The following is a 22,257-nucleotide window of genomic DNA, read 5'->3' on the forward strand; positions in this document are numbered from 1 at the left end:
GAAAACAGCTTGCAGATAAGAGAAAACCCAAAATATTATCTTTACAATACTTCCTTCAAGCTTTCTAACAAGCAAACACCACTCCATAAAGTCATTAGTCATTGTCAAAGCAAAAAGAAAACATGTCACTCAGCTCAATGACATTAAACTTACATTATCAAACATTATGATGGGATAGGAGTGATTCAGGGGAAATTTTTATAGCGACAAGATGCTAGAACTAGAAGTCCTAGAATCCTAGAGAGCATCACAGACATTTCTACTTTGTAGAAGAGAACATTGAAATGCTGCAGTTTTAAATGGCTTATCCTTGGTCTTAGGTCCCAGTGAAAGAGTAAGAACCCAAAATCACATACGCTTGACCACTAATAAAGTCAGAGTTAACCAGCTACATTGTTTCCAGTGGGAAACTATAGATAAAAGGAAAAACAAAGCAAAACAAACAGACAAAAAGAGTATCAGGCCAAGGCCAGGTACATACTCAGCATAGTCCACCAAGCAAGAACAGATGTAAAGTGGGGAGGTTTGGAGCAGCCTCACGTCTCCACACAATTAGGTACATCAAAGAAAACATCAATGTAATATTGGTCCACTTGTTCAACAAATCCATAATAAATCTGCATTATGTACCAGACAACATGGTATAAGTCAGGACATAGAGGTAGGGAAGAGTAAAATAATGATCCGGGAACTAGAAAGCACAAATTCCAAGAACGAAATAAGGGAGGAGATCATAAAGGGAGCAAGAAGTTGGATAAAAGAAAGGCAGAAACAGATGGGAGAGTCTGGATTCCAAGCAAGATGTTTAGGCAAACCCCACGCCCTTTAGAAGACTGCATACTGAATCAACAATCTGCCCCCGGCGGGAAGCTTCTGTGTGTGCTAAGGCAGGAATCTCTCCCAAGAAAGCATCTGTAGGAATGAGCAAGGGGCACCAGCTGGAGTCATCTAGTTCCCTGCACGCACTCTACCTCCCAGTCCTTGGCTCTTAAAACACCCATTTTCAACTTCACTGCTTTTCCCTCCAAAAAAGAGTCATGTGTACTCATTAAGGCAAAGACAGCTGGTTTGATAAATGTTCAGCTCCTCATTACCATTATTTGGGTAAAGTTCTCCTCTTTCTTTTCTCTACTTTTTCTGCTCCCTATGCTTGTTACTGCTGCAGAGGAAACTGGGAAAATGAGAGTAAGAACAATTTTCAACTAGAATGATTCCAGCAAAAACGGGCTTTCTAATTACAAGAAATCTCCAAATGGTGACACAAGTTCCCCACTGAACAAAGATTTTGCTTCAGAGAATGGAGGAAAGAAATTTAATGTAAGCCCTCTGCAAAGTATTTCTGCTGATAAAGAGTGTAAGCTACCTGATTGGTATTTGACATTTTAAAACAATACATCACAATGTAAATACTACACCTAGAGGAATTTTAAACTCATACTTTTTAAAATTAACCTCTGCCATGTTCCAAAAGGATTTAAGTCAGGGAAAACATGCCATTGCCATGTATTTGTATGTGGCCATTTTGTTCCCTTTCATGTCCTTGAGAGCTTAGCATAGCAAGAGGTCTCTAGCTTGCTTTGCAGATATTTGCAGTGCTGTCCTATTTTATATTTTGTAATCATTAAGAAAGAAAATAGGCACATTTTATAAAATTTGTATGTAATAATTTAACTTTTTCCCTTTTTTGCTCTTTCTTTCATTTAGTAACACTTCAACATATGCATCCTCCAGAGGAAATGGTCAGTCATGAATGTTTTGTTATGCTATAACACATGCCAAACACCTCATAGAACTTACTCATATATTCCTTCCAGTTTCAAATCTGTTCTGATAAGAAGATGAAGTGATTCTGCTGAGAGTCCTCAACCTGAAATTCAAGCCCTCCCCATTCTGGTCTCTGAATGCTTTTCTAGCTTCTTCACACACTGCATGCTCTGGCAACACTAGGATCTTCTTTGGTGCCTTCTTTGCCTACTGCCATATTTTTACTCCTTATTTACCTTCCACTTCGGGATGTTTTTCCCCAAATCATGCTTTGAAATGTTCCTCAGCCCCCACCTCTTTCCATAAACACTGCCTTGGTGTCCAGTTTCCCAACAGCCCTCCATTTCATGATTGTGCCATGTGTGCACATGTATGTGCAGAAATCAGATCTATCACTTAGCTGTTTGCTCTGCTTCTTATCATTCTTGAATCCCAGATAATGCACCCTATTATCATGACTGAGATCTCAAAAGGCAAATCTCTCAGGTGATCATTCTCTGCACATCCATTCATTCATTCAACAAATATTTCCTGGGCATTAAATAGATGTAAGGAATTCATTATACTGGAGTAAATTCCAGACTACCCTACCCTTCTGACCAATGTTTTGCTTCATCTCTACTTGACTCTAAATTTGTGGCCCTGTACCTCAGGCCCTGTGTATTTAACTCATCAGCTTATAACTGCAGAGTTGAATTCCACAGTTCATTCACATTTCTCATGAAAACTGCCCGCTGTGGAACTGACCTGACCTAGCCCAATACCTAAGATAATGCCTGATGGTTCCAAACAGGCCAGCATTCCACCACCCCTCTATTGCTGCCCTCACAAGCAAAATTCACTCATTTGTATGTCCATGTTTTTATATTGTCAGCCTCACTGAATATGTGCTCAATAAATGGTTATTTCATCTAACTCACTGTAAAAATGAAATATTATGTGTCACTTTAACTGAAAACTAAAACCGAAAAAAAAACTTTGAAAGTAGATATACAATCTACTTACTGTGCTTTTTTGAGTATGATTTATATAGCACATGATCTATTCCTTTCTATTTGTTTCAATTAGATTATATGAAATTATTTCCTGGTTGGAATTTTTATTTATTTCTGAGTCACTTTGGCTTAGTAAATGATTAGGCTTGAACCAAGCTAAAGCCATCTCAGGAAATAACTAGGCTTCTTCCAAGAGGCCAGTGGGGTACTTCTAATAAAGTACCTAAGCCTATTCACTTTTCAGCTAATAGATAATCAAGAAATATTGAGATGGATGTAAGGGAAGAAAGAGGTGTCTAGTCCCACTTTCCATCCAATGTCACAATCGAGCCTGTTATAACATCACTGGTGACAGAGATTAGATATGGTACAAGGAAGTTTCCTGTTGGGAAAAGTTTACTTCTCAAACTTTCTACTGATGATGGGTTAAGTTAGACATAAAGCAACGGACAAATGCCACTGGATGTTTTTGACTGACCAGTCCTCTTTTGTCCTGGGGTAACTGGTCATTGATGGAGAACAGAGCTTCGAGTAAGAGAGCGCAAAGAGGGAGCAGTGGTCTAGGCAGCCACGCCAGCAGCCTAGCCCTGGGGAGCTGTTGGGGCAGAGATGGTGCATCCAGGCCACCCTTGTTTTTATGGGGAACCAAATGATAGCCCTCAGTCATTTCACCCAACAATCTTACTACTGACCCTTTCACTGAAAATATTCTTTCAGTATGAGAATAGTAATTGTAAGAGTAAGGACCAAGTAAGATAATACATGTAAAGTACCTGGGACAGTGCCTGTCATTTGCTACAAGGTGGCTTTGCAACAAATACTTCAAAACAGCTGGAGTATCTGTCTTTGATTTTCTCCTCTTCTCTAACTGTCATCCAAATCAAATAAGTGATTCCCTTATGGCATGGATTCATCACTAGTTCTTCCACAACTTCTAGCATAATCTATCATTCACCTCCTCAAGCATAAACTTTGTATGAAATAGCACTATAAAGTGGCTATAAAATGTATATCATCTGCCATATCATTTTTTTTAAAAACATAATTCTCTTCCAAAATTTTCATTTAATTGTCTGGATTTTTAAAAAATAATAAATGCTTTATTTGAATTATAGCAGCAAGTTAATGTTTTTATTATTTACCCTTTGTGAAATAGTCCAATGAATATAGCTTGACTAAGGTCATATCTTCAAATATGATCATAGAGAGGTCTGAGTGATGCCCACTGGTCTCTAAATGACTGAAATGTCCAAAAGCTGCCGAACAAATAAGAATAAAGAGCTTATGAGATGGCATAAGAAGCATAAGAAAGGAAGCACTGAAATGATTGTGTTTATTCTCTTAAAAGAACTCTGTTAAGTAATGCATAGCAAAAGACACAGCAACATTTCCCAAACCCAGCAGTTAAATGTTTTTCTCAAGGATTACAAAAAGGATGAATTCTTTTTTGAGAATTTCTGTGAGTAAATTCTTTTCATAGCAGATCACATTTTAATCTTTGTCTTTCTCAACAATTATCTTTTAGCTTGTACAACATTTTACAATGTTCAAAGACACTACCACAGACCATCAAGCCTGTTAGCAACCTTACAAATCAATACATTCAATTACCAGCCTGATCTCTGAGCCTCCTCTGCAAGTCTGCAAGTCTGGATACTCAATCTCTCAGCCATCCACATGGGGAGTTTATTTGCTCCTAAGGCAGCTCATTCCACATTTATGGCTTAGCACCTCAGAGACCTCTTATAGATATTTTACCCTGCAACAACACATTATAAATTGTATACCTATAAGAATTATAAGACTGATATTACTAGTTGATATAGAACACATAAACTTCATCTCAACAGGCACCATTTAAATAATAATAATAGTAAAATACCATCCAAATGTAAGCATTATTCACCAAAGTAAGCATCATTGTGTTCTTTAAAGATGAAAAAATGAGGTTTAAACAATGCCAGCTGATACCCAAAGATCCTCAACATATGAGTAACAGAGCTGCAACAGAATTTAACTCTTCTCTTTCCTGTTAACTCTATTCAACAACATCTCATTGTCAACCTGTATGCCTCCAACTCCTTCCCAAGGCAATATGCACATCAAATAACAAATCTGGTTTACAACCAGTGTATTCTTTTCCCTATTTATTTGACTGAAAATTTTGACTATAAACAAAGCCTAGATTTCAACATATTGTCTCTGAGAAAAATCAGATTTAAAAATTTAACAGTCATTTTGATAAAATAAGGCCTGGTTCAAAATTTAGTATGTCAGCAGATCTTTTTCACCAAACAGAATTACATGAATGCCATAAAAATGATACCTGCCTTTGGAAAGGAATCAGAAAAGAGGGCCTACAAGGTCTTGCCAATTATTGGATTTTCTGATTCCATTACTATGTTTTTATCCTAATGAATATCAAGGACATATAAGCTGCACTTGCTTCTCCAAGATTCCAGCTTATGGAACTAGGTACTGATGCTTTAAATATTGCAAAGGTACTTTATGTCTACTGCATCACTATGAAGTAGACTCTTTAAGTCATGAACAAAAGTTTAACAATATCTGAGTTATAATTAGTTTTCCCAATGATGGTTCTAGAAATTTTCTTCCTACACACTTTTGTTTACCACTAATGATCAAATTACTTTAAATTGGCAGTATTTTAAAAGATGGTATATTATTCTTTGTCTCATTATCAGCAGGTGCTCATATTACTCAGAGTTTTTGAGTCATAGGAAAGTTAATTATAAGAGCTATAATTATTTATCTACAACAATAAAAATGGACCCTTAAAAATACCATTGGGGGTTAATGTTTGACACATGGATAAAAATGAGCAATAATTTTTTAAAATCTGCTTCATTAAATCTCATAATTGGACACAAAAGATTCAGGTGCAATTTGTTTTTATAATTGTATTCTAAGTGGTATAATTTTTAATTATGCATAGAATTCAACATTCATTCCTGAAATCTTTTTAATGATTTTTTATCTTTTTTTTCCCATTACCATTTAGTCCCCTTATACTCCCTTTCCCCTGCACCTGAAATTTTTAAGCTGCAATTTTTATTTTCTACTTGTAGCTCCTCCTTTTTTTGGGTTTTTCTCTCCTTCGATATGGATAATTTGAGTTCTTAACTCAACAATAGATCCAAAGCTTAGTCATTTTTTCTTGTGCAGCAGTAAGATTAAAAGTATGTGGCTTAGAAAACCCAGGCTAAGCCTAAAGATAAAAGTAATAATGTTTTCTCTAATGAGAACAATGTTTTGAGAATCGTCTATGATTTTCCCTTTCTTTCCTCAGGAGTACCTTGCCTGAAGTGCCTTTGTCATTTGACCCAGTTCCCTGTGTATAGTGTGACAGTCACCAACTTTGTACTTTCCCAAAAGGTAGATCTTCACTTCACTATCTTCCCTTGACTTTAATGCAGTAGGAGGCCCTGGTATAGGCGGCTGACTTGACAACCAGTATCTCTGTGGAACCAGTGTTTGGTTTCCCAGCTTGAGTCTTCTGGAAATGTGCCAGGACCTAAAAAACAGCATGTTTATAGAACTCCACTCAAAGTAGACTAATTTGGGTGGAAAAAAAAACTTACAATGAGAAATACTACTTTCTGATAGAAATTTTGCTGGGACATCAACATTAAGATATCTTGAGGAAAGGAGTAGTTGTGATAGTAATAATATAATAATAACAACAGCAATAGTTAATAAATAACCCAAGGGAAAGAAAAAACATTATTTGGAACACACCCATCAGGGCTGGGCCCCTAGTTCCTCAGTGAACTTAAAAACATATTAATCCCCCCCCCTTTTAGACCTTAAGTTGCTTCACTCTCTTTTCTGATTACAATAATTATGCTGTTTTAAAAACATCTACCAAAACTGCCCTCGGAAAATAGAAAAACAGGAGTTATAAAATTCTTAATCTGAAAATAGACTTCACCTTGTTATATAAAGTAGTGGAAACAAAGAACATGGTACAATGGACAGTTGACAAGCTTCACAATCAGTTCCCCTGCTCAGAATCAAACCCCTCTTCAGAATCACAACCGTTGTTCAGTCTCAGCTTTGGCAGGCATGAGCTGTGCAATGTCAGGCTCATCTCTAAAGCTGGTATCATAGAAAAAATGTTCAAGATTGTTCAAATATTTGTGGGAAAGTCTATAAAATACCTAGAGCCTGATATTTAAATGGAACTCAAGTATAATGATGGTTATTAATGTTATTACAGATAAAATATGCTTCAATTTACTCAGTAAAACATCATGTGGCTATGACAATAAGGCTCATAAAAATGTTTTTAAATGCAAACCTTAACATTCCATTGATGAATGAAAAATCATAAAATAAAATTATCCCAGCTAGGTAAAATAATGTATAGAAACAAAGATAATAAAAATAAACTCAGTTTCTAAATTTGCTTATTTTGGAAGTTGGGCCTTTAAGTAACTTCTCTTTTCCTAGTCATAATTTTTTGAGATTGCTAGATTTGTTTCATGTTAATTATACACATGTATTTTCTAATAGGAGAGTCTCCTTATCAGGTCAGCATCATAAAAGCTTAAGTTCACTGACTGCTCTTTATGGTGCCAGCCACTGGTCTAAGCACTTTACATGGATTACCTCATGGAATCCTTATAATTGCACTATGAAGTGTGTATTATTCCATTTTACAGAGAGGATAATTGAGGCACACAAAGGTTAAGAAGATTGCGCAACTTCTAAGTAGTAAAATTACCCAAGATCACACAGCTTAAAGCAGTGAAATTGTTACAGCAGGTGGTTAGTTAGTTATTAATGAAAGAGAAGGGAGCCAGACATCCGGTTAAGCCTGATTAAGTAGGGAAACAGCAGTTTCACTGTCATCCCTTGAAGTAACTGGCATCACTCTGGACAACATCCTGCATAGTCAACTAGGCAGGAAAGATAGTTTTACAGCCACCCCAGGGGTAACCAGCACCATTCTGCCAATTAACAGGGGCAAGGAGAAAACAAGGGAAAATTCCTCTCACTGAGTGCGTGTGCAGTAGAAACCAAATGGTGACCATAAAGTGGGAGAAGACTAGCCTGAAAAAACCTGGGGAAAAGATCTGATAGAATAAGGGCACTTGAAATCCTGGAAGATCCAAGAAAGAGATTGGATAGGGGGAGGGGAAGGTACAAACCCAAACTGGGAATAGCCAAGAAAAAGATTGGGTAGTTTGAAAGAAAGCCTGCTCTTTTCAAAACCCAAGTAAATATATGGAAGCTTAGCAAGTTCCTCAAAGTATGGATGGAACTAGAGAGAATCATGCTTAAATGAAATAAGCCAGGCAATGAAAGAAAAATACCATATGCTATCACCCAATACAGGAGACTAATGAAGAACACAAACAAATGAACAAAATTGAACAAGGAACAGAGTAACAGTTATCAGGTGGGAGGGGGGAGGGAAAAAAGGGGGTAAGTAGGGGAAGGGTTTAGCAAAGGAACTAATATAAATAACCCATGAACATGGACAACGGGGTCGGGATGGACCATGGGAGAAGGGGTGGGCTGGGTGGAGGGTAGCAATGAGGGAAAAAGTGGGACAATTGTAACAGAAAAACAATAAAAAATAAAATTTAAAAAAAAAAGTATCTGCTAGTACAGCCTGCCTGCTCTCTGCCTCTGCAAAGGCATACTATCTCTTTCACTCTAATAAATCTTGCCACTATCACTTAAAGTCCCCCTACATGTGTGTCCCTGAAATTCCTTTCCTGTAACACTGGAGAAGAATCCTATTTCCAGACCATGCATCTGCCTCAGCCCTGTCCTCTCTAGTAACAAAACCAGGACCAACACCTAAAGTTTGACTTGGTGCTGACCTCCCCAGCCCAGACCAATCCCATAGTGCCCCAGCCTGACAGCCATCACCCTGTACAGGGAGCCCTCCTCACACACCCACAGCCCCTGACTCCAAAGTGTTTGGCCTTTCACTCGCCACCTGTGATCAAGGCAATATTTTCTGGCTGACAGAGCCCCAAACTGAGAGTCAAGGATCTGCACACTTCAGACAGCTTCTTCCCTAACCAGATGAGTACCTGCCGTCTTCAGAGTGGACCCACCCATACTAATCTTCTTATAACACTTAGAATTTTATCCTCTGCCAGATAATGGAAGCCTATACAACCTGGCCCAGTTACTGAAGCCTGAAGCAATCTTCTTAAATCATTCTGAAATAGATAGCCTCATTGTCATTTCTAAATGGTGCCAAATGCTGGTAGCTAAAAATAAGTTTCCTTATAATTTTGAGGAATAGGTTACAAGAATAAATAGTTTTAGAAAGATCTTGTATTTCAATGGTACTATACGCCAATCTCAAAACAAAGATCATGATTTTGTCTTATCCCATAGTAGTAGCAAAGAAACAGAAAGTAAACAAGGGCAGTTTCTATAATCAGATGGTTTCCCCGCTTTCAGTTGCATTATTGTAAGGATGAAACAATATGTTGACAAGAATTCCGTAACCTTAAAAATCATAATATTTCATAATCATATTTTCTTCATTACAGGGCCAGCTTGTTGTTGTTTACTCAGGACCACCTTTCTCTACATGTGTTGTTACCATAAACCATTTGTTAAATAAATAAAACTTGTCTCAAAAAAACGAACAAACAAAAAAACCAACAACTTCCTTTTAATTCCTCTGTACCAATATTTTCACTAATAACTATACAGGGCTGCTTGTGGCTATATTTCCCCATCCCCAGTTTATTTCCATCTATGCAAGGAAATCACTGTGCAGTACAGTAGTCCCTCTCTACATCGTGGTTCACTTATCGCAGCCTCACTGCATCGTGGGATTTTTTTAAATATTATATTTAATTATTTATCGCGGATTTTTTTCATGGATTTTCACCTATCGCAGGGGGTCTAGAACATAATACCCACGATAAGTGAGGGATCACTGTATAACAAAGAATGTATCTAGTCTTTTTCCTCTGGTTGTTGGCACAGAGTTTAAAAAAACCTTGGAATTCCTCAAGAGATAGCAGTGTCTTTTTTATGCTAATGTATAAGTCCGGGTGGGCCCCTGGATGCTTCAGAATGGGGGCTGGTCACCAGGGAGACCAAACACAAGATTAAAGGGTTGAACTTTTAGCCCCCTACCTCCAAGAAAAGGAGCAGGGGATTGAGTTCAACAATGTTGCCAATGATTTAATCAATCAATCGTGCCTATGTACTAAAACTCCAAGGAAAATTCTGCACACTCGCTTGGAGAACACCTGGATATCAGGGAGTAACACACCCTGAGTCCATGAGGTGAAGTCATAGAAGTTCAGTTCGGCATTCCCTCCCCGACTACAAGCTTTGTTTATACTTAATGCTAAAACTATAACCATGGGTATTGAGCCTTCCCGAGTTCTGAGAGGCATTCTAGTGAAACTTGAAACCCAAAACCCTGGGGACCATGAAACTTGCAGCTGGCCTCTGATGAGAGGGCTGTCTGTGGAGGGCCCGCGGGGTCTAAGGCTAACTCCAAGTAGTGTCAGCAAACCCAGTTCGGGTGGGAATGAAACAGAACCCACGGGCTGTTCAGTTATGAGAGGCTCTGTTGCCCGCTGCCAAAAAGCATAACTCCCAATACCAGAGTTCGGTGAAAAGGAAAGGAATTGTTTACTTAGAGGTTATACAGATTTAGATTAGTTGCTGATTTCTGCCATTATGTCTTACTTTCTTTAAAACACCCAAAAACATATACTTCTGCCTCCCCCTGTCAAACCAGGCTAGTTTTAGAACAGAAAAGTCAGAGATACCTTTTCCCTCTAGGAAAATAGAAGTCCGTGGCTTTGTATTTCCCACACACAGTTCAGCTTCACCATCAGCTCCCATTCATCCGTGCCTGACTTGGGGAGGTTTTGCCTGTGTCGCAGTGTTTTTCAGCTCTTAATCCAGAACCGTGTGGCACCTTCTTACACACTTGACTTCATTGCCAGCTAGTGAGGTGTTTCTGCTCTCTTTCAAACCATGTGGGCCCCTCCTAATGGCTGCTACCTATTGTTAAATCCCTGACCACCATCTGTGTCAAAATGGGTATGGTGACCAGTTGTGGCCACTTGTAGAATTTTGCGAGGGCCCCATAAGCTTTTCATCACCATTCTATGGTCAAAGCACATCCCATATCCTTGGTGCATACAATGCCATAGCTATTTACATATTAAGAAATTAAGTATCTTTTAGGAAAATGGCAGTGCTCCACTGAGTCCCATTCCCCAAATTTGGGGGCTTCTGTCACTCTCTTACAGGAATACAGCTACAGCGTTCATACCTGACTGGTCAAAAGCACCCAAGTTCAGGCAAATTCTGTCTCCCCACATTGCCACTGAAAATCTCTGTTTGGATTTGGATTACAGGCTAGAGTGTAAATCAGGGTTATCCAACAAAAATAACTGAGAAAGGCACCTTGAGCCAGGCCAGGGGTTCTACATTAAAGACAAATGAGGAAACCAAATATTTCATAGTGCAACAGGAAGCGACAAGAGTGGCTTTTGGAATACTGACATGTTACAGAGCCACAAAACTATTGTTAGTATATAGAATGTCCAGGCCAGCATGCATGACACCAGAGGCACGGAATGGCTATAAAATGCAACCTTCCTTGCAAAAGCCAAGAAGCTCAGCTGTGGATTTTGTTCCAAGGAGGGAACTGGTCCTCGGAGGTGCTGCATGGGGTGTCACACACTGGCCCCACCTCTCCAACATTCACAACTCTTGGAAGTGCTTTTTGAAAAGTACAAAAGAAATAGCTATCTGAATTCCCAATAATAGGGACTGAAGCAAGTAAATTCCAAGACGTCCATGTACAGAAGACTATGTAGCCATCATAAGTAGTGTTGTTGAAGTGTAATCCTGAGCTATTCAGTCAGCATCGAAGAACTGGAAAGTTTGGTACTGGAACAGCATACCTGTTTCTCCTGGGGGCAGGGCTGCCCTGACTCAGTTCACAATCTCATTCTTCCTTGCTTCCAGCACCTTTCTTCAGGCAGCCCTGTAGCCACCCTCTTTATCCACTAAATAATATATTCTTTTCCAGGTCCTCTTCTCTCTACTAGAAGAATAAAATAAAGAATCAAGGAAGGGAGGGTAGAAGGAAGAGTCTCTTTTCTCCCATCTTGCTTTTTCAGGTTTCATCTAGATAATCTGATACCTCAGTGTGCTTCTAACTAATGATCTCCAGGGATTTGGGATGTTAACCCCTCCAGCCATGAAACTTGAGTATTAAGGGAGATTTTGAGCCAAAAGAGAGACTCATTTATTCAATGAACAGACATTAGGCATCTACGCATGTCAGGCACACAAGGAAGGCAAAGAAAAAAGAGAAAAAGACAATCCAGCCTTCAGGTGAGCAAGAAGTAGGCAGCATGGGACCCATGCACTTGGAGCCTGGAAAAAAAGGAAGCAAACACTGGAGAAAGAAGAAAAGCTTCACCCAGGAGGCTCTGGGCTCCTAAAAACTGAACAGGAATTTGCCATGCAGAAAAAAGGATGAAAGGAAATTCCAGGAAGGAAAAATAAATATAAAACAGTAGAGCTCAGCCTGCTTTGGAAACAGAAGTTTAAGATAACTAGGGTATAACATGTGGTGCATGTCTTCATCACAAAGCTCATTATTTTTGAACCACTGGCTTAGCTATCTATTTACCCCTCTAGACTGAAAGCTGTCTGAGTGTCTTATCTATCTTTATTTTCTCTGTGCCTGGCACATATTAGATGCACAATAAATATTTGCTGAATCAAACTCAGGTAAGAGGTAACTGGGATCAGCTGAAGAGGACTCCGGTGTGCCAAGGTTGGACTTCATCCTATACACAACTAGGGTGGATGGGAACTTTGGTGAAGAATTTCAACAACAGGATAAAGGAATCACATCTGTTTGGGGGAGTGGGGGAGAAAACCTGGTGACTCTGTATGAGAGATTGGAGGCAGCAGAGAATGCAGAGATTCAATTATTTAATAGATTTAGGATATTTATAGAACAGTATCAGTAGGGTTTGGTAAGTCAGTGAGTACAAAGAAGTTGTAGTCAAAGCTAACTACAAAGAAAAATTTTAAACAAGGGTGACTGGCAGGCATCGACCATGATTGGGAACAGAGAAGGCAGGTAAATTTTAAGCTAAGGGGGAAAAAAAAACTTAAATTTTGGACAAGTCAATTTTGATGTCTGAAAATCTCCCAGATAAATCAACTTGTAGGCAACTGGAAACCTTGGCCTGGGACCTTAGAGAAAATGGAATTAATACAGATTTGGTCAATGTCCTAATAGAACTCAAAATGATGACTGAGGATGTGGCTAAAAATAAACCACATAAAGGGTTAGTCAAAGTAGGATGGCTTCCAGAGGTAGAGAGGGCATTGGTAACCTCAGCAGAAGTGGTTTCAGAATTATTGTGGATTATTGTAACCAGTTACCAAGTAAATGAGACTTGAGGAACTAGAGTCTGCCCTGAAGAAATTTCCAGTAAGTCTGTGCTGTAGGACGTAGGCAGTGACAGTCCACCACGCTGAGCGCTGTGCTCCCTTCCTGCCCTTAACCTTCCTGTCTGCTGCTTCCCACCTTCTACATGCCCAGACTTTGAAGCAGAATCACAAAGAAATTGCTGCAATTCCCCAGTACTGAAGTATAAAAGAAAGTCACATCTCTCAAAAAGCAGAATAAAAGGGGGAAATGCATCACTTCTTTTCATCAGCTATATCCTGCAACCAGGCACTTTTATTTAGCTGTTCCAATATCTGCCACCCTGAGCTAAAACAACTTACAACAAACTCATGCCAAGGAAAATTTCTTTTTGCACATTTCCTTTTGTTGGTGCACTGAGAGAATAGGTCCTTTGAGCCCCAAAAAGATAAACCACTTCTGATAAAATAGCATTTTGAAGAATTAGCTGACCTACCATCCATATTTCACAACCATGTATCTGTGTATTCCATCTCTTTGTTATTTAGTGTGACAGCCAATAATGGCAGTGTTTTGAAAAGTACATTCCACCATCTTTCCAAAATTATAAATATCCATTTATTACAAATAATAGTAAGATTCTGTGATAAGTTTAGCACAGACTCATTGTTCTGATTTAAATACAAAGTTCCCTTTAATGTATTAGGTAATACTATCTAAAACTTTAATATTTTTAATTGTGTTATTGTTAAAGTAACTTCTGAATTCAGTTACAATAGTTTAGAAAAAATAAAAAGAACTATGTAATTTCAGAAAAGAATGAAGGCTGTCTGAGTAATAATACTGTCATACTTTGAAATGCAAAGCCATGCATTGCTGTCTTTATCAAAAAGAACCAAATACCACCTTATTTCAAAAATTATTCAAAACGTATTGAAAAACAACAAAGTAAATGAAAATGGTTTCTCTTTTATAAACTGGATTTATTTGATAGGTTTCTTCTAGGGAAGGATTATAGCCCTTCAAAAGTGTGTGATTTTCAGTGACATATGTATTTATATTTCACACCTACTTTTAAAATAAGCCTATATTCATAATGTTGAACAAAGGAAAAAATGTACATGTGTGTTTTTCTTATTAATCAGATTTTAACATTAAAATCATATTTTGTTTCTGGTTGAAAAACAGCTCCATGAGAAAAAAAATCAACAAAAGAAAACAGAAAACTTAGTATTCTTTTTATTCAGTTCAGAATATAATATTTGAAAATTAACACGTATTCTTATCCATTCCTAATATCAAAATCAAGAGCAGATGAACCAATTATTTCCCATAAGAGCAAGCTTCTTAAAGAAAAGTAATTACCTAAAAGATGTGTAAGCTCTTCAACAGTGAGCGACCCAAATCAGTTCATTTCCAGAGTGAAAAGGACCTCAATGTCTTTGTAGCTGCTGTTCCTGCTGCCTGAACACTTGTCCTCTGCTTCTCTCCTCCCACACATTACAACAAGAGACACCTCTTCAGAGAGGCCTTCCCAAAGCACTTTACCTAGAATGAGTCTGAAACAAGGTTCTTCTCACTCCCAGAATCCTGTTTGTTGTCTCTGTTGTTCTAATAACCATCTGTAATCATTTTGTTATTCCATTGTTTCCTTGTATATTGTCTCTTCCTCAATAAATTGTGAGGTCAGCCAGGACCCTTTGTTGTTAAGTACCCTCAGGGCCTGGCACATAGTGGACAAGCATTCAATAGAATTTGGGGCTCTTTTAAAGGTTGCAGTCTCCCCAGAAAAGAATATCTTCATGCCTTTTTCCAAGAAGGTAGGTCTGCTGCACGCAGTTTCAGACCCTGCTTGTCCATATGCCCACACCACATTCACTTTGTGTAGGCAGAACACACTCAGCAGACAGTGTTTCTCTAGCCTGGTCTCTCTTCCTCTTTTCGAAGGATTGTTAATCCCATTATTCCTCCTGACCTTATCCATACCTAATTATATCCCCGAGGCCTCTTACTTTGGGCATTAGAGTTTTCGCTGTGTTTCATCTGCAAAGGTCTCTCATAAAGTAACCAGTGTTTGGAACAGAAAGAGGAAGTCATTCCCAAGAAGAGAGGTGGAACCCTAACTCTGTCTACAGCGTACTCCCACCATGCCGCTGGGACTGAAAGAGAGCTCTTCAGAGAATGGGCTTCTGCTCTAGAGGCTTCTGTTTTATCCCAGCCAGCAGCAGCTGCATCAGTCCCTCCCAGCCAATGACATTCCCAACCTTTCATATTTCCAAGTCTCAAAAACTTCAGAATCAATACCAGGTTTATAGGGAATAATACTACTTCTAGCACTCTGCAAGTGGGCTGTCATTCATTTTAAATACATGTTTAGACACCAGTATAAAACAAAGCAAGGCACCTCATCTGAACCTCACAAAGGTCAGAACTTTGGAACTAGAACTTGTTCTTTTGGGATAGGTCACATTACCAGCACCTACTAACAGACCACTTTTTCCAGTTAGGCTTTATTCTATTTTAGGTATTTTATACTTTTGGTGAAAATTTTCTAAAAGGAAGGAGACAAAATTAAACCATAAATTCAATATGAATATTATCATCCTTCTCTTCCAGAAAAAAGAAAAGTTATCCAAACTAGGTAGTAAAAGAACAACACTTCTAAACTCTGTCTTCACATGTAAAATAACACAAGTACTAAAACTGATAACAATAGCATTTCTGTAGTTTGACAAGGATGTGTAGGAGAGGTGGTGAACAATGCCAAAATTCCTTCAGGTATTTGCAGAATTTCTGAGCTAAAGTTTAAAGCTAAAATTATCATCAAAAATACAAAGTATTTTTAACCTCCCACTTCAATTAACAATGCACCTATTTCAATTCTATTGCTTTTGGGATGACTATAACTTTGGAGACGTTTTTTTAAGTAACTTGAGATTTTCACCATGAATATACTATTTCAGGAATTGTATTTCTTTTGTGTTTTGTTTTTTTAACTGCAATATATATATGAGAGAGAGGAGAAGGGAAGAAGAAAGAAAGGGACAGAAACATGTATGTGAAAGAGAAACATCAATCAGTTGCCTCTTGTACATGCCCTGATCGGGCACCCAACCTGCAACGCAGGCATATGCCCTGACTGGGAATCGAATCTGCAATCTTTCAGTTTGCTAGATGACACTCAACCCACTGAGCCACACTGGTCAGGGCCAAGATATATTTTTATCTCACCAGGACTGTTGTTTCCAGCTACTGCCAAAATCTGGTAGAAGTTCGCCGTTTTATATTCTAAACAAATGGATATTTGTTGGTAATTTTATCTATCATCTACTTATTGATCCATTTCTGTGGGCCAGATTTCAAAGTATCCTAATAAAAAATTATATAAGCAAAATGCAGTTGCTTGAATCATGAGGAACTCCTAAACAGTATGACTGAAAAATGTTGTCCTTAAAGTCTCTAGAATTTGGCTGGTTTGCGGGCACAACTCCTTCACAATAGTCCTTTCCCATAAATAAATAAACAAAAAAGTAAGATTACAAAACTACAAGGAGTTTCAGGAAAGTTCCTATTACTTCATTAAAAGAACAGGGATAGTAAAGAAAAAGAGGGAGGGGTTCTGGCTGAAGAAATGAGAATGGGGGTGTGGTACACTGAATGCTTGTGCCCCCCCATTTTTATTTTGAAGCTTTAACCCTCATTGGGAGGTAACTAGGTTTAGATGAGGTTTTGAGGGTTTTAAGAATAATGGGATTAGTGTCTTTAAAAGAAGAGGAAGAGAGACCAGAGCTCACACTATCCTCCAGCACACAACGAAGAGGTTCCGGGAGCACACAGCAAGATGGCAGCCTACTGCAAACCAGATAGAGAACCCACACCAAGAACCAAACCTTCCAACATTAATCTAGGACATCCCAGCCTCCAGAACTGTGAGAAACAAATGTCTGTTCTTTAAGTCCCCCAGTCTGTGGTATTATGTTACAGCAAAAGCAGCTAAGACAAAGTGCCTGCTGGGAGAGCAGTACAGTATTTGAGGGAAATGTAAAAGGCCTCGGAAAAGCAACAAACAGCTTTAGCATTGCCACCAGTGTAACAGAATCACCACAATAAAGCTGTCACATACCTGGCTCTTGGACACTTAATGATTCTTTAGGTTAAGAAAAGAGAGGTCTCTGTTACTTTTGAACAAAGTGCTGCCTCACCCCAAGGCTATAGAGGGGCTCCACCAAACACTGGCCTTTAGAATGCAATTCTCTCCCACCCTCAGCAGACTTCAGAGCAGATTGGGTGGTTCTAGGGCTAAACGGAGCTTTAATGTAGTAACATATAGACATCTCTGATAGTTATATGTTTTAAATAAAGTATTAAAAACTTAAGTAAAATATCTATTAATTTAGCTTAAAGGGAAATAAACTGATACAAACATCTGTCTAGATTATGTCTTAATAATATATATACTGTGCATCTATTGGTTATGTCACCTATATAATACCAGGGTCTACGGTCTAGACTTAACATACTTGCAGAAGAAGAAAATGAATGTCAATTACCATGATCAGAAAAGGTAAACCGATAGAACAGATAGCCACTGGTACCTGTGCATAAAAATTCTATTATATTCACATAGTATCGACTTTAATTCCAAGTTTAGTCTTCTGGTCTCAGTAAACCCTTTCCATAAGTAAATAGTCATACATGCTATGATGACTCTGACAAAATCTCAGAAAGGTGAATTCCTAAATTAAATAAGCCTCTTTTAACAATTGAATTAAATTATCTATTTCATCAAAGTCATATCGATGAGCTAACTTTTAACTGCTTTGTTGACCAGGTTATCACTATATAAGAAAGAGATTGAGTCTAAATATTAAGCATAAGATATCCAGCATTACCAAACCAGCCTCCCAGAAAATTGAACTTAATTTTCTGCTATTTGTGTCATGCATAATTTCAAATCACCAAAAATTTTTCTAACGTTCTTCTCCTATCCTAGATGTAATATGCTTATCTATCCTTCATCAAATCTTGAGAAACAGTAACACTAAGAATGCAGTTGCTAAAAGTGCAATGAAGCAAGATGGAAATTCCTCTTCCATGTATTCCATGAATATTTGTCCTCATGTTCCTACCTGCCTAAAGTTTCTAGCAGGGAAATTATATATCAAACAGACTGGTAATTCCCCCCCGGTATTTGAGATTTATAATCTAAGAAATAGCATGTTGGCAAAAGTAGTCCCCTAAAAAGTAATCTACTCTGGTTTTGATTAAGTCTATTTCCTTTTTTATTTATAGTAAAACCTGGTGCCAGACAACTCTTCCAAGAGCACAGCATATCATTTTCCTGCTAAAGAAAGCAAAATTGCTTCCTACTAACCAGTGGCTTTAGTCACTGGATTAAGATTCATGGCCCTACATCACCTGCCTCTGTTTTTTTCTGCTCACATTTATCTTCTTGTACTTCTCAAAATTAATCCTAAACTCCACCTAGACCAAGCTTCTTATTGTTTTCCCTACTTATATTTATTCTTGTCAATATTGCTCTCACATCAAGTGCCCTTTGGTTCCCCCTGCCAACTCCCCCTACCAACCCCACACATATCCCAGACTTGGAAGTCATTGAGACCTCGGTTTGAACTCCAGCTTTCCTGTCTAGTGGTTGTGGGAATAATACCAACTCTGATTTCATTGACCTCATTAATGGGAATAACATTTGAAGTGTGCCTGGCACAAAGGAGACTCTCGGTAAACATCAGCTTCCTCCCTTGCCTCCATTTATGAAAATGCTAACCATCCTAACCTTGTACAGATGAAAAGCAATGCTTATTCAATAATTATGGTATGGTTCATGTTTAGAATTCACCTTATGGGATTGTCTTCTGTGCCCTGTTGGGAATTCACTCCTCTCTGAGTCATGGATAACCAGGTGAGCAGATACCTAATAATCAAAGGTATATTATGCATATAACAGGACATCTAGAGATGCAAAGTCCAGGGCTGAGATGGTCATTTCAGGATGTGGTCAGGATCTTACCTCCTCCTATTGTTTTTCCCAACCATCCTTAGGATGTGGCCTTTGTCCTCAAGGCATCCTCATGTTTATAACTTGTTGATACTCGCCATGGTATCCCAGGAGGACACATGAGCATAGAAGAAAGGAAAGGGGCCCAAAACTTCCTCCCCTCTAGTCTTTTCTTTTCAATAAAAAAAAAAAAAAGAAGAAGAACCCTTTTGCAGTACTTCCACCTACAAACTATTGGCAAGAATAGTATTGCTTGTCTCCTCATCAGCCCGAGCTATACATAAAAGCCAGGAGATGGAAGAGTTCCCCTTCCCAGCTTCAGTAATAAAGGAAGATAGGGGAACAGGGGCTGAACAAATATGAGATTAGTCAACCTATAGTATCTGCCGCATCTTCAAAGTCTATGTATAAGCTTATAAGTTTACCAAAGAATTAGCCCTAAATCCACCCTTGAAAAAAAGTTGTGTTAACTGTGGCTATTCAAAAGAATGTGTCATGGATTCTTAATTCCTAAGAAGAAAATGCAAACGCCATTGGGAAAATAGCAGCCGCATTGAAATAATTATAAAGTTTCCGAAAGCAATTAGTTTAGAGTAGACAGCATTCATCTAGAAAGATGACTTCCCATATGTTTGGGCTTTAAACAAAGTACATCACACTTACTCTTTTATTCTCAAAGAATGTCATTTGTACACATGTGGTCTCCCAAAATGTTAGGAAGTTCTTTGAAGGCTCCTATGTTTGGTGCCTCCTCTTTACCCTTATTGTACCCAGTAGAGTACACAATAGAATACACTGAGGCAGGGCGACCGGCAGCTGCAAATTTGTGCTGGGCACTTTGGGGTATTATAGTGTTATAATCACACATAGCAGAGTCCTTGTATGTGGTAACCACTCAATAAATCTTTGCCACATTGAATATGGGCCATTTATCTGCCACAGAGGTACATACACTTACCCCTTGTCTACAGATCTGAGGTGGAGAAACAGTATTCTCTGAGTACAGTAGAGAATAGGGATGAATGAAACTAGAAAGGCCAGCAGCATCACACAACTCCAGGGGGCATCATTTACATTGCAGCCAATGGAACCATGCTGTGTTCAACCCTTGGGACACTGTGAGGACAGTCCAAGAACACAGCTGCTGTCGGCAGTGTCTAACAATTTCACAGCTGACTAATAGCTTAGAAAGAAAAATTTGCCCTGGCCGCTGTGGCTCAGTTGGTTGCGCATCATTCTGCAAACTGAAAGATCGCAGGTCTGATTTCTGGTCAGGGCACATGCCTAGATTGCGGGTTTGGTGCCAGGTTGGGGTGCGTGCAGGAGGCAACCAATTGATATTTCTCCCCCTCTCTTTTTCCCTACCTTCCCCTCTCTCTGGAATCAATTAAAGAGATTTTTCTCCAGGAAGAGACCATAATTCCAAGAAATCTGTTGCTATTAATAATTAGGTCCTTTGTATATAAAATATAAAAGCAAATATTGTCCTTTTGATGAAATGATCAACCTGCCAAAAGCAGGTGAATTTTGACATTTCTCATTGTGACATCCAGGATCATGGAGGGCAAGACCCAACAATACTGTCCAAAGTGCTGCCATGTAATTTGGATGATGGATTTTAAATGTGAATTTGGATTTCACTCAGGATCTCAGAAAAGTTAAATGGCACATGGGACCCCAGTACAGCCCCACTGAATTCTGACTTCAGAGTTATGCTCCTAGTTTTAGACAGGTTGAATTGCTGTGTGTCAAGCAGCTACAGAGAGTCAATTGCAAAACTTTAGAACTTCTGCAAGGAAGTTCATGTCATGGTGACAGCTCAAAATTGGCCATGGTAAAACTATTTACACCACAAAAATCCACAAATTCTCCAAATTAGGGCCTTTTAAAGAGCTGTTTGGTAAATATTTACAACATACCACTGCTTATATATAAAATGGGCAAGAAGCTGCATCCTTGGAGCTGCATGGCCAGACACCACACAATTACAATCAGGAAGGCTGGAGGTCTCCCAGAAAAGCTGCTAATAGAAAATCACCAAAGTCTAGGAAAAAGAGTCAAATAACAAGTCAGTATTGAGCATCAACAGATGTTCTACCCTGTGCTGTCCTACCGGGATAAAATAGGAAACTTAAAGCCAATTCCTTAACTTAGGAAGAGCTCCCAACTAAATTTCAAACTATAATAGTGTCAATAGCAGTAAACACTCAAACTTTACAGTGTGCTAGATAGCTATCACCTCACTCCGCAACACCTTATGGCATTGGTCTTATTAGCCTCATTTTATAGATGAAGAAACAGAGCTCAAAGAGGCTGTGTATATCACACAAGCTACCTAGAGTAAAAGCCAGAAATGAGCGCCAAGATGGCTGACCCCTAGTAATGACACCCATAAAACTAGGATAGGATGTAGTGAGGACAAGCAAGGGGCAGACTGCCATGCCAAGACCACCTGCAGATCAGGGAGGGCAGATGGGCCAGGGACTCAGAAGAGGGGGGAGAGATGTAGATGGCGGGGAAATGCAGGTGGACAGCCACAGAAGGGAGCACAAGAAAAGTCCACAGCTATTGTATGTATGGTGGGCCTGTGACTCAGGCTTGACAGAAGCAAAAGGTGACCCCTCTCCAGAGCCACCACAAAGATCTCCAAATAAGCCTTCTGAGGCACACATTGCACATATCTCCCCCAGATAAGCTGCCAGAGACAATGCTTAAACAACTAGCTCATCTGCCTAATATAATTATTGAATTCTCTTTAGCTTAGAAACTCTAAGTCATTACTATAAATTCTCACTCCCCAATATTAACATGTAACTAAACTTATGCTTTCTCACTGTACCAAAACATATTTTATTGGGCTAATTATTAAAACTCTGTATGGAAATTACACTTTGCATTCATGTCATGGTTTAACTAAAGCTGGGATTGCTGGAAATTGTATAACTCTGATCTATCATATCTAAAATCAGATTAAGTATTAATTAATGATTTCGCCTCTTCAGTGATTCTGATATCTCATTAACCAATTATTATCAATCTCTAACTCTTTCAAA

Source organism: Furipterus horrens, unplaced genomic scaffold, assembly GCF_987537825.1.
Source record: "Furipterus horrens unplaced genomic scaffold, mFurHor1.1.pri manual_scaffold_7, whole genome shotgun sequence".
Classification (NCBI taxonomy): Eukaryota; Metazoa; Chordata; class Mammalia; order Chiroptera; family Furipteridae; genus Furipterus; species Furipterus horrens.